General features: G+C 36.9%; 1 long non-coding RNA gene across 2 annotated transcripts in view; it reads right to left on the bottom strand.

The window, feature by feature from the left end:
- LOC118247434 (uncharacterized) overlaps positions 1 to 13,618 on the bottom strand; it is a 42,775-nt gene extending 29,157 nt beyond the window's left edge. For both annotated transcript variants that reach the window (XR_004778438.2, XR_004778439.2), the window contains exon 1: positions 13,485 to 13,618. This is a non-coding gene — a long non-coding RNA (uncharacterized LOC118247434). The remainder of the gene's footprint in view (positions 1 to 13,484) is intronic.
- Between the last annotated feature and the right edge of the window lie 253 nt (positions 13,619 to 13,871).

The raw sequence follows: 13,871 nt of genomic DNA, 5'->3' as shown, positions 1-13,871 counted from the left end.
ATGTCAAGCTCTCAGAAGTTCCTCCTCTGGCATTCATTGCAACAATGTTTCCCCACAGAATGGCCCTTCTTATAGGCAGTGACATCCTATAAAGACGAAGGTGACATGCATGAAAACCAAAATCATTATGTTTGTATGTATTATGTATAATATATTTATGTATTATGTATATATGAATTATATATACTTTATATAATCATGCTGGAATAGCACCGAAGGAGCTATATTTTTTTTTTTTAAGTGATTGTACAATTGGACTTGTAAGGCATTACATTTCATCACGACCGTAGATGCCTGTCCAGACTTATCTTTACTGTAACCCAGATGTAAACATTAAGATTTACCTTCTATACCTCTATGGATGTAGTCTCTGTGGCAATAGATGTATTTTATCTTTCCCTTTCTGATAAAATCCTTAGTACTGACAACTATGTTCCTTTTCTGGAAGTCTCTATATAGGAGCAAATGGTTGTCTCATTTCTTCATTGTCTGCCATTTAATCTTTCTACAGAAACCATAGATTGTAAAACTTCCAACAAATTATGCTTCCCTGAATTTACTATTTAGTTAATGCATTCAGGTTTTAAAAATAAAATCACATCTCTTGTTTTCTTAGTTATTTGGCTAAAACATAATCCAATAAATTAAATCTAATTCATATCTGACATTTGAGAAATAACTTCACTGGAATTTTCTCTATTTCATAGTACTGACTTTTTTTCCTAGAGCCCTTTGAAAGTGTCTGCAAAAGGAATTCTGCCAACCTATCTAATAAGCAAGAGACAGAGCATGCTTTACTGATTTTCTACTTAGGAATATTAGAAATTATTCAGAAACAGACCGAGGACCTTTATCTGAAATAATTGCTTCAGGTAACCCATAAACAACAATGCTGTGTCTCAACTCATCTCAGCAGCTGAAGTGATAATCTTGTGAGTTGTGTTTGGCCAATCAGGATACAATTCACAGTTACTGATGAGAAGGAACAGGTTCTAACCTGTTTAATGTTCCTAAATAATTCATTCAAGTTTAATCAAGATACTTCTATAAATATGGTCAGTTTGCTACTGTCATTATTTGATGAAAAGATTATGTCATTTGATGTCATATGTCATTATTATGTCACTTGATGAAAAGATTGTAGTTGTTGTTTCCTAAATGCAAAGTATTCCCTCTAACTCAACCAGCATCTTAGCACGTATATGTCTCTTTTACATTAAAATTCATGTACCCATAGCAAAGAATCTCCTTTGCCACTTAATATGACAGTGAGAAAAAAGTATAGTGAACTGTTTTAAGAGAGAGTCTTTAAATATAAAGTACAATCCGTTCATCTGGCATGGAGAAAAATCTAGACTGAGAAAGGTTCCCTTAAGGTAAAATAAGTAGTCTAATCTCTGTGTTTACAGTAAGTAGAAATTTTTTCTCAGTATTACTACATTTAACAGACCCTTTTGTTATCATTTTTGGACTGAAGTTTGTTAAGGAACATATGAACAGAGTCCCTAAACAGTAGAAATATTTATCTTTTACAATTTGTTGATCTCTTCTTTCCCTAAGGACAGAAATTCTTCCAACATATTGAAAGCTAAAGGAAACTTTTTTCAAACGTGAAGGGTGGGATTTTTTTTTTTCCAAATCAGATAGTATAGCTTGTGCCTTGGTCGACCAGCTCTCATCTCTCAGGCTGTCTTGTATCATTAAGCAAAAAAATTTTTCACTTTTTTCACAAAAAACAATTCAATAAGGAAAGCAGCTCTTGGGATTTATTAAAGATGGCTAGAAAGTTTCATTTTTCTCTCAGCTCTCTCTTTAAATAAGACCAATCTTTCAGCTATAAGGTCTTTGCTAAATCTTCATAGTGAAATTCACAGTGTCTGTACAAAATTTAAATCTCTTTATAATATAAATGTCAGTTTTCCAACTAGAATTCAGACAAAGATTTTCACTTAGTGCTGTCTTCAAAAACATATGTATAAAAATACTACTGCACTTCTTGAACTCGTGTTTCTTATTCTTACTATTCTCATTAAACTGAAATACTTCCATACCTTTATGTGGCCTTTCCTTTATTGCTATTTTTAGTTTTTTTAATAGCAAATAGTCTTCATCACACCTTCACGTTCCTGAGCCATTTGTTTTTGAATGTCCTTGTCACTAATTTTCTAACTGTTTTTAGCAGACAAAAAACAGGCTTACATTTTTTCAAGTTATGTTCAGTTACACTTGCTCAAAAAAAAAAAAAAAAAAAGAAAAAAAAATTGGGGCCTAGCTACTCACAGATTTTGTTATAAGAAAGCAGTAAGGGCAGCGCAAGAATTACCCATTCACTTCAACGGTTCCCTCCATCTCCTGGTTTGTCTGGAAACACAGCTGCCCACTCCTGCTCTGCCAGAGTAGACAATGATTTGGACGTCTAAACCTTGATCCAGGAACCAGCATTCCTTCTGGTGGTGAGAAATAGTCCTCCCAGAAGGTTGGTGGAGACGGACTGTCCAGTCTTTTGGTTTTCAGCCAGTGTGAATCATCTGGAATTTATTTCTCCTAGAAATAGAAGGGTCTGGTAGGGGTTTAGTCACACCAGACACAACATTGTTTTTGCTGGACAGAGCATATACATTGATCCAACATGCTAACCTTACTATACCAAAACAGAATTACTTTACACTGCTTCAGCAATGAAACAAGATTCCTCATGTTAGATGTAGAACTCCTTCAAGTAACATAAACTGGATAGGCAGATAAATCCAGACCATGTTGCATTGCATCCCTGTGTATGCACTGCCTAATGCACTTTGGGAGGCCTGGAGCCTACCTGTTTCAGCGGGACCATGTCTTAAAATGGCACTGTTTTTCCCCAGCTCTGACACTTCTCTAGATTATTTCTTCACTCCCTCCTGGAAAACTATTTCCACCCACATCATACAGTCTTCTCCAAACCTGGTCAAATCATGCCTACTGCATTTCTGTTGTCTTGCACTGCCCGATAATGCAGCAGCAAGAGAGAAGGAAAACAGAACGAAATCAAACACTGTAGTCTGGGTAGCTGGCCCGGCCTGGCATATTTGTGTGTACAGGTGGTCAAAGCTCTGTGCTGAGATGAGGCAGTGCCTCCAAACCATCCATAATGAAAATGAGAATTAGAGCCATAATTCTGTTAATGTTTATTCTAAATAAAGGAATGAAAGGAGGCACTGAATATAATAAATATGAGCTTGACTTAAAAACAGATGTGATTTTTATTCCCTTTGTCATTGGGCTCATCCATTTTATTTTACTGAAAAATACGTGTTCTGAAGCTATATATGAAGTGTAGTGTAAACAGAGATGAAGATAAATATAACTGATGATTTGGTTTATTTTCCCGTTGTTTTCATAAGAAGAATAGAAAGAATATTGTACAAGTATCATGCTGTACATGATGTACTTCTGTCTTTTGCTGGGAAACCCACAGGCCTTATAACTGGTCTGTTTGTACCTAGTAGGTAGGCCAACAGCTTTTTTCCCTAGTTAGAGAAACTCACATTAAAGCTCCCTCCTGATTGTTTGAACTTTTTTATAAAAATCTGAAACAGTTTTCCACCGAAGACTAAATCTTTAAAAGAAAACAGATCTTCATACCTGCAGTTTGATCAGAGGAAACAAAGCTGAGAGGAATACTGACAGCAAGGTACAGACACGCTCAGTTGAGCATAGCTGCCTAATGAAGGTCATATCACAAGGTATGTCACTCCAAAGAGACAATGAGGCAAGTGAACACACCTATATTTTGCAGCATGCACAATGCTAAATATACAACTGTTACTGAGATTTGGTAACTAAGAAGGGCAATCATGTATATCATACACATCTCAATATGTGTTACTGCCAACCAAAAGTTTCCTTTTACTCACTATAGACTCAGGGTAAAGCAATGTGTAGCATCACTACAAGCTCAGGTTGTACTACAGTACTATTATGGGTTAGTAATAAAGTACATTTATAGTCTGCCCTCTATTTATACCTTTCCCACTACTTAGCATTCAGAAGAATGAACCTTGCCCAATGAAAGTACAAGTTCTAGCTGTCCAAGGTCTAAACACAGAAATAAAGCACAGTTTTATGTATGTCACAGACATGATATCAAAGCATTCTCTTTAGTAATACAACCATCATTTTTTGACCCTACAAGGCTTGCCCTCTGAACTTTACAGAAACTTACACCTTTCCTGCTCCTTCACATAAGGTTTTGCATTTTACAATACACAGTAAATCATTGTTTTTGTCACTTCTCAGAGCTGGATTCAAACCCACGCCAGAATTCTCCCTGAATTTTTCTCGCTGATCTGAGCATACTATAGGCGATCCCCAGTGTCTGTGATATTCTGAGGTGCCAACGGGTGCTCAACTAAGTGAGGGTCAAGGATGCTGGTTGCCCATTTCATTTTGTCTCCTTTATAAAATCCCAGGCAGAATTCTACCAGTCTGGGAAATTTAATACGTGTCAAGATCACAGCACGTCCTTCAGCATTCATTTAACACAAGAAACTAGCACTAAATACGTCTAGGAATTTCTGGTTGAAAAAAAAAAAAAGACCAGAGAGCTTAAATAGTTACCTACAACTTGAAAATAATAATAATAAAATAAATATATGACAGCTAGGAAATAAGTTGTTATTTATTAGCTATACAGAGGCTTCATAAAAACATAGTTAAGTTTTTGTCAGCACTTTCACTAAAAAGGCTTTTTTTCTTGAAATCTTAATTTAGCTAAAAGCTGGGAAAGTCTCTTGCCTGACAGGAAATGAATTAACAATTTTTGAAGAAGACATATGACTGTGTTGAAATGAGAGCACACAAAGGGATTTGTTTGGTTTTTGTTTGCGTACATGTTCATTTGCACTTTTTTTTTTTTAAGCTTTCCCCTCCGAAAAGGTGTGTTGAAGATTTTTCCATCAATGCTTGCTTTCTTTGAGAGTACTACATTGCTCAAGCTGAAGGTGTCAAATAGTATACCCACATGTCTAAGCTCAGCAAAGATGTACATACAGACATACCAACCACAATCCTGGTCATCTTTACTTAAAGTGAAGGTCACTAAGTAGCTCTACGGACTCCAGCAGTAAAGGTAATAACCCACTGGAAACGCATGGTATTGTAACATTTTACCTTGGCTAGAACTAGGCAACTTCTTGTTTTCATTTGTTTCCTATAAACCCAGTAAAACTGGTCACACAATTTTTTTCCCTGTTTCTGGTTTCAAAAATTAATGGTTTTAGGCTATTCAAATGACTAAGCTTTGGTTGAAGCAACTACTCCTGAATTTTAACAACAGAGTTACTGCTAAACTTAAAGCTTGAACCACTAATGAAATTCAAAGATTTTGTGCAATGGAAATGCAATATTGTCCCTAGAAAATATATGTTGTATAAATAACCAGGTAATGACTATTTATATATTAATTATTATACTAATAATTATACTACTGATCTCAAAGGAGAGAGCTGTTGCACTCATGTAAAGATTTAATTTTCTGTGTTTTTTTTTTCTGAAACTAGTACGGGAAAGAAGCAGTTTTACAATGTCTAATGAACCATAAGATGATAATGAATAGATGGAAACAAACATAATTCAGCATTGATATGAACAGTATCTCTTTTTTAATAAATTAAGTTTTCAGTTTGATGCGATGCATCAAATTGGTAAGCTCAGAATATCTTTTTACTAACTAGAAAGAAAAATAATTTTGATAGTTATAAATGATATTTCATAAGACAATTTTAACTTTTAAAAAAATGCATTAATACAAGGTTAAGTAAAACTGGTAAGTAAAGATAAGTAAAAACAACTCTTAGGCTATGTAAACTAGACATAATTTTTCTCTGGCACCAAGGCCAGCCAAAACAGAATGGCAGACACAGTTAAAGTCTCCATCCTACAAAAGACTGTTCTCATCCAAACTGCCTTTGGGAATTAACACAACCATACACGAGACTATGTTAACCACTTAGTAGTATAAACCATGGATGCACAACATCAACTTACCCTGCTACTGTTTCATTTATCAGTACATAAGTAACATTATATCAAGGAACTTCACAGATTTGTAGGTTCCAGATCATACCTCTTTTTCTGTGAATCATTCCCTGTTTCTTGTAATATGAAAAGAGACAGACTATCACAGTTGTTGAGGTACATCTTCTTAAACAAAAGAGAACATTAAAAAGCAAAATGTTGATGCAAGAGTTTAAATAAGCAATTTAATAATTAAATAATGTTCGTTATCCTAATGCCGTTAATTCTATTTCTAGCCTTCTCCTGTTCTAAGACTAAGAATCTGAGAAGAGAAGTTGGCTAGAAGTGAATGATTATTCCTTTATCATTACTGTGATTATATAAGGTTAGATTTCTCAGGCAGTTCCACTGAGGCTTGTACTTGCTGTTTTGAGAAGACTCTGTTAGTGTCACACTTTGAGACCAGGCAGTTTAGTAGGAGTCACTCTGATCTCAGTTCTTTGGCCCAAATACAGGTACTGAAAGTCACCCAAAGGTGACTCTCCATCACAAATGGAGACTTCAGAACCCTAGGGCATTTCAAGGGCATGCCAGAGACACTTGTGTTTCGACAACTGAATTGAGACCTCTAGTTTTCAAAACAATGACAAAGCATTGAGGGTTTGAATGCAAGCATATAAATTAAAACATGCTACACAACAATTTCAAATAGATTACTTAAATGTATCTAAGTAAGTGTAGTTTTCAGAGACCAGACAGGGTGGATAAGATTTGGATGTCCTGAGAGTCCTTACAAAGCTTTATGACTTTTCTTACCTAGAGAACGTCATGTCACAGGGTTGTCTCTTTATTGCACTGTTTGCATTTTCCTGAATGTGTTTTTAATAAAAATCTTGGAAAATATGAAGTCTCTGCCTGGAATTTGCTTGCTTACATGGTCCTGGGAATGACTCACAAATCTGTTTAACCACCATGTGACATTAGTGCAAAATGCACCAGTTCTGGAAATGTAACATGAGGAAAAAGGTGCCTCTTCTACAGCATCATTTCAAGGTCTTGGCCACAAATTACATCTAAATTAAAAAAATAAAATAAAATAAAATAAAAAATAAAAAACAAGAAAGATGAGGACAAAGAATTCCTTATGCCACAAAGACTATATACAGTTAACTCAGGAAATACAGTTAGGAATAGTAGATGATAGATCCTGTTAAAAGAAAATTGTATGTCCTGTATTCTATGCAGTGCCTTTGCAGTGTCATTGTTTTATGCTGCAGCAAATTCAACAAAAGGTCTATTACTATCAATCTACAATTGCTATAAAATGACTAATTAAATCCACTTTTCAAATTGTCTGTGGAATGAGAATCCAAAACCTTTAAACAAAGAATCTAAAAATGGAATAGCATAGCTATAGTAACATTATACACCTGTTATTTTTTCTTTTTCAAACGTTTAATTCATATTTCATAGGCTAATACTGTAGCAGATAGGACTACTTACTTCTCGATAATTTAAGAATTCTGATTAGCTATTGCTTAGTGTGCAGTGTTTCCTAATATGCCTTACTGTTTTTTGTTTCAGTGGCATCTATAGAAAGAACTAAAAAGAAGGTAATCCAATACTTCTTCAGATATAAAAAAAAGTCAGGATCAAACCAAGATTAATGCTCTTGCCTACAAGCATCCTGTCCCTTTCCTAATCTCTAATGGCAAGCCTTCCAAAAAAAGAGAGAGAGAGAGGGAGAGAACATTAAAATACACAAAAATTGCTCGAAAAGATAATGATTGTAGAATAAAAAGGTCAGGGACTGACAAGAGTAAAGAACAGTCAGAATCTGAACAGAAAAAAAAAAGTGAGACTTGGAAGGAGGCAGAAATCATACAGATAGATCAAAGATTTATGATGTGATTTCTCAGTCACTCTTTGGTTATAAATAAACAATGTTTTGCTTTAGAAAGACTGTGTGTCACGTGTCACTGGCAGCACCTGAAGTGCAAAGGCAGAAAGAATATTACTTTTTTTTTTCCTTTTGTTAGCCCGTTTGCTCACTTGTTTGCTCTAAGCCACATATCAGATTTCTGGTGATAAAGACTCCATTAGAAATGCTTGCTGGAATCCAGTCTGAGTTTTTCTGTGAAAATTCTGAGTTTACAGAAGCCATAACACCCAGAGTGGGGCAAAATCTTGTCTCCATGCATCCCCTGAGCATTCAACCTTCAACCATTTCAGAAAAAAAAATATTCTGATTTGCCCACAGCTGCACAGTCTCATAGGCTACACAAAGATGAGTTTCCCTTAGAGGCATCAGTGGTAGACTAATTTAAAAAATTCATTCCTTATCCAAACTACTAATCTAGACTCACTTCCTGATTTAGGGTATTGCCTTAGAGCAGGAGTGACTCCTTGCTTGCAAAGCCCATTGAACTCAGTTGTAGCCTAGCTTCAGACTGAGCTGTAAAATCTTCCTTCCCCCCCACCACCACCATCCTGACTCCTGGGTTTTGGTTATCACTGTCACTGTTGCAATGGACAGAAGGGCACACAAGGAGGTCAGGCTTGCTGAGGTGACTATGAGGGAGAAACTGCCTTTCACATTGATCTGTGAGAGGAAGATGTCCACAAAACAACAAGCTATAATAACTTTTTCACTTAAGGTCTCAAAATGTATGTAACATGCTACGTCAAAAAGATTAGTAGAAATTTAGTACTCATGTGGCACAAGTCTGGAATATCTCTTCAGGTTGGCATAGCAATTCAGTAAACAAAATGCTGTCCATAACACCAATCCACCATTCCACTGTTCTGGAGAGGTGTTTGTCTCTTACTGACAAAAAAGAATGAACATTAGGAATGAAACCAAAAAAAAAAAAAAAAAGCCTCATGGCTCAGTTTGACAGTCCATGTAAAGTCAGAATTATGTAAGGGAACAAATATTCCTCCAAAATCTCTCTCTTCTGCTTCTGTGGATGCACTTTCCCTCACAAACAGCCACAACCACACCACAAAATAATATCCTCATCAATAGAAAACTGAAGCTTTAAGAAAATATCCTCTTAGGAATTAGAGCTTTATGAGAAGCAAAACTGTACATTGATAATAAGGTATCCAAAGAGGATGCTAAAAGATACTTGTTTTTTCAAGAAGTAGTATTAATTCACTTCTTACCAAGTACCAAGCTATCCATACAAACGTACTTAATAATAATTCAACACCGACATCCCATTTATATGATTCTTGCTTGAGCAAAACATATCATAGAGTCATAGAATGACTGGGGCTGGAAGGGACATTAAAGACCACCCAGTTCCAACCCCCTGCCATTGGCAGGGATGCCACCCACTAAATCAGGTTGCCAAGCACCTCATTCAACCTGGCCTTGAACACCTCCAGGGATGGGGCATCCACAGCTTCTCTGGGCAGACTGTGCTAGTGCCTCACCACCCTCTAAATAAAGAATTTCCTCCTAATGTCTAATCTAAATATCCCCTCTTTTAGCTTAAAACCATTCCCCTTTGTCCTATCATTATCTCACCCAAGCAAAAAGTCGCTCTCCATCTGTTTTATAAGCTCCCTTTAAGTATTGAGAAGCTGCAATGAGGACACTCCAGAGCCTTCTCTTCTCCAGGCTGAACAGCCCCAGCTCTTTCAGCCTTTTTTCAAAGGAAAGGTGCTCCAGCCCTCTGATCATCTTTGTAGCCCTCCCCTGGACCCATTCTAATAGACCCACATCCTTCTTGTGCTGGAGGCCCTAGACCTGGATGCAGGGCTCCAAGCCAGGCCTCACAAGGGCAGAGTAGAGGGGGACAATCACCTCCCTTGGCCCGCTGGCCATTCCTCTGTTGATGCAGCCCAAGATGCAGTTGGCCTTCTGGGCTGCAAGTGCACATTGCATGCTCGTGTCAAGCTTTCCATCCACCAGAAACCCCAAGTCCTTCTCTGCAGGACTGCTCTCAATGAGTTCTTGACCCAGTCTGTGCTTTTGTCTGGGATTGCCCTAACTCAGGTGTAGCACCTTGCACTTAGATTTGTTAAACCTCTCTAAGTTCACATGGGCCCACTTCTCAAGCTTGTCCTTGTTCCTTTGGATGGCATCCCTTCCTTCTATTGTATTGACATTTGGATGCTTGAAACCTTGGAGAGCTGGTATATGGTCTGCCAAAGCAGAGTTTTGCTCCTATCTCATCTCTTTTTCTGTAACAGACAAAAAGTACATACTAAAAGGGCTTGAACTTCATTAAAATTTTCTTCTTTCTCAGCAACAAACTCATGTTAAAACATAACGACTAGACCCAGCACAGAACAAAGCACAGGGAAAGCAGTCAGTGAGATAAATGTTCCCCAAGTGAACATACAAAACATACTTTCTGTAAAGAGGAAGTAAATTATTCTTATAAGATGCCAACATGTACATTAAGCCTATCTGGGGAAAGGTGAACTCATGCATCAATTTTAGGCAGGTTTTAAACATATAGTCTGTGCACAGGTTGAGAAACAGATATTCACTCTTTGAACCCCTTCTTTCAGCACTTGGTATGAATGCCACTTGTGCTTTGAGGGGTGCCAGTCCTTAGTGATGAGAATATAATTACACAACAGTCGTTGTGAAAACTCTGAAATTGTCTTGTTTCGAAATTATTTCACTATGATCAATACTTATATGTATCCATCTGCTATAATTTTTTTCAATTATATAATAATCCATGGACTTGTACAGAAGCAATGGTATGCTAGGAATGGGGAGCACGAATGAATCCTGGATGGAAAGAAGGAAGTAGTGAGGAGCACACAGAAGTCCTGCTTCATGATGGCATGGGGCCATGAAATACCCAGAAAGAGAGATCCATTGAAGAAGGAGTGCCCAGAAAATGTGACTTACGGGAAATTTGGGGCTCAAATGGAAGGCAAACTGGTATACAAGGCAGGGTCTCGCTGGCAAGGTCCCACCACAGGTAAGCTGGGTGAGAAAAGCCGACCCAGTGTGCATGATCAGCATTCACTAGGCATATCCCCAGTATTGAGGGGGTCCAAGGTCAAGCTGGGAAATCACTTGGATGCTCAGGGTCTGGAAACAGATCAGCAAAGAGCCTGGGCACAGACAGACATGGCTGCATCACAGCTGCTGCAGAGCTCAAGCTGAGGCCATACACAAGATTACCCAGAAAGAAACAAGAGCCACGATGCATGAGAACAGAACAACTAGCATTATTTCAAATGTAATTATATCAGAACTGTCCCACGTTGTTGCACATCTCTTTGTCTCACACACATGAGCAACAAGCTAAGAAAATTCACCTTGGGTATTTTACCAAGTGAAAAAAAGATTAGATATCTAAATAGAACATTTGCAGTTTTGACAAAACAGTTTGTTTCTCTGAAAACCTGTTTTGCCAAAAAACTTGCCCTGTATTCTTTCAGTAAACTAAAAACACAAAAAGAAACTAGGAAATAAAATGTAGAGTGACAGCAATTAATCTTTAAAGACCAGAAGAGCCACTTGTCACTAAACAGGATTGTAGCGGTCCAGAGAATATTCAAAATATTTTAAAAGATGTTTAAAGTAGAGTAACATGTCTATTTTGAAGGATTTTAACGTAGTCACCAAAACAATTAGGAATATTGACTGATTCAAGTTACTGAAAATTAGATAAATAGCTTCAAGCCCTTAGGTAATTATTTAATTTTAATCCTGTATCAGTAATGATTATCCATTGTACTTGGCAGCTTGTTTGAAATTATCACGGTCAGCTTTGAACACCAAGGGGTGGCATTCATCTGCTTAATGTAGACATCCGTATAAGCTAATCACCAAGGATTTGTCTACAATTAATGGAAATCTATCTAGTCAGCATAGCAGAGACAGGATTCATCTTAGCCTAAGTAAATACATAGAATGAGAAAGAAGAATTGCACCCAAAAAGTGCCTATTTCCCTTCATCAGTTATAAATGGATAGGAGGGTAGCTCACGTATACACAGCTGAACTCTGAGCTCAAAAGAAATTTTGACTCTACTTGCTCACATTACAAAAACGACTTATTCTCTGAGAATAGGATTACCCAGCCAAAGACACAGCACCTGATCCAAAGCTTCTTCAAAACACTGAGAAAGCATACCCTGAAGTGAGCAGAATCTGGATCAGGTGTGGTATACATACAAAATCTGAAAATATCTTTCAGACCACTAGTCAGGGATGCTTGCTTTTGAAGTTTTATTTTTAGTATTCAAGTGGGGAAAAAATATTCTCTCCCCAGATATAGCTGTACTTGCTTACTTTATATTTCTAAAGTACTTTAACATGGAAATAGGACAGTGCTAAGTAGGACCATTGATACCAAGGTAGATGGCTTGCCCACTGCTTGTTCACTCTAGTGCTGATCAAAGTGTCAACACACAGCAAATAATAATTCATGCCAGAAGCATTATGATTTCTGTTGGACATTGTGTTGTTTGTATTTCATATTCATAAAGTGAAGACATGGTTTCTTTTTAACAGGTTTTCTTTCAGTGTTTGCCATTTAGTTTGTTGTTGTTGTACTTTTCTTAGTGATAGTAATTGCATTTGTATGTAAACAAAAATACAATACTGTATTGGTATCTAGACATTCTTATCACACTGAAGTCTTAAAGTTTGGGGAAAATATATGAACTGAATTAAACGGTAAAAACTAGCCTTAGAGAAGATTTGTGCTGATTGAGTGTAAATTTATAGACATAGTTTGACAAGACCATCTGCACTGTCACAAAGACTCAAATCCTTTGTAAATGCTAGCTTTGAAAACCTCCTACCACAGAGCACAAAAAATATTTTTATTTGGCCCTAGTTCTGCTGTATGTCCCAGGGTAAAGGAGATTACAAGCATTTCTCAGTACCTTCTAAAGAAGAGCTATCATGGATATAAAGAAGGAACACAAGTCACTTTTTCCTCTTATCCATTCAAACTGGCTTAATTCAGAGCCAAGGAAGTTCTACTTACCTATAGAGCCTGTGATATGCTCTCCACTTCCTATCAGATTCCTGAACAAGTCCTTTTCCCATCGTCAAAGTTCACATTGTACAAATTTATATTATCCCATCCCTGTCTACTTCCTGCTTTTCTCTGCTGATCTTTCGTAAAGATTTTCCTTCCTGAGGACTTTTAGCAAACAGATTCTTTGCATTGGATGCTCCCTGTTTCCCAGATACCTATTGGCTTTACCCTTAAAACATTCTATATATTTCAATTTTCCTTTCCAGATAGTGTTAAAGGATTATTGAAATTTCTAGTAAATCTGAGTTTTTGTTATAGGCTTATTACTTAGCTATTCCTTGAAAGGCCGACTTTCAAGTCATTTAGACATGTCTACACTGATTATATTTCCAACTTTTGTATCCATGTGTTGGAGCAGAAATAGTACTTAGATTCAAGATTTGCAGTCATTCAGTCTTAGGGTTGTGTATTTATCTATGAACATGTCTCATTGAAATCAGTAGATACACTCATGCCTTACCAGCTTGTGGTTGTACTTCCTGATGAATTAGCCTATTGGCTAATATTACTGTCAGAGCATGGGAATGGACTCATTCTTTGCTGGCCTTTTCCTTCTAACAGAATGCTTGGGTTGAGTGTTTCTGAGACAAACCTGAAAAAAAAAATTGAAAATTTTAGATGGCAATGTAAATTGATTGAAGTGCATGATGAGAATTTCAAGTTCTCTAAGTGCCCACAAGTACAGGAAATATTTTTTATTTAGTTTATGGAGACATCTGTCTCTGGGCTACCAACCTTGAGACCAAAATTGTAATGGAAAGTGCTGATATGTTATTTGCAGCTCATGGAAGAGCCATTAAAGGCTGAGTTCTGAGTTACATTAGGCAATCTTTCTTTTAAGAGTAAT

The sequence above is a fragment of the Cygnus atratus genome, chromosome 2 (assembly GCF_013377495.2).
Source record: "Cygnus atratus isolate AKBS03 ecotype Queensland, Australia chromosome 2, CAtr_DNAZoo_HiC_assembly, whole genome shotgun sequence".
NCBI classification, from domain to species: Eukaryota; Metazoa; Chordata; class Aves; order Anseriformes; family Anatidae; genus Cygnus; species Cygnus atratus.
Note: the sequence above shows the minus strand (reverse complement) of the source record. Positions and strands in the feature narration are given on the sequence as shown.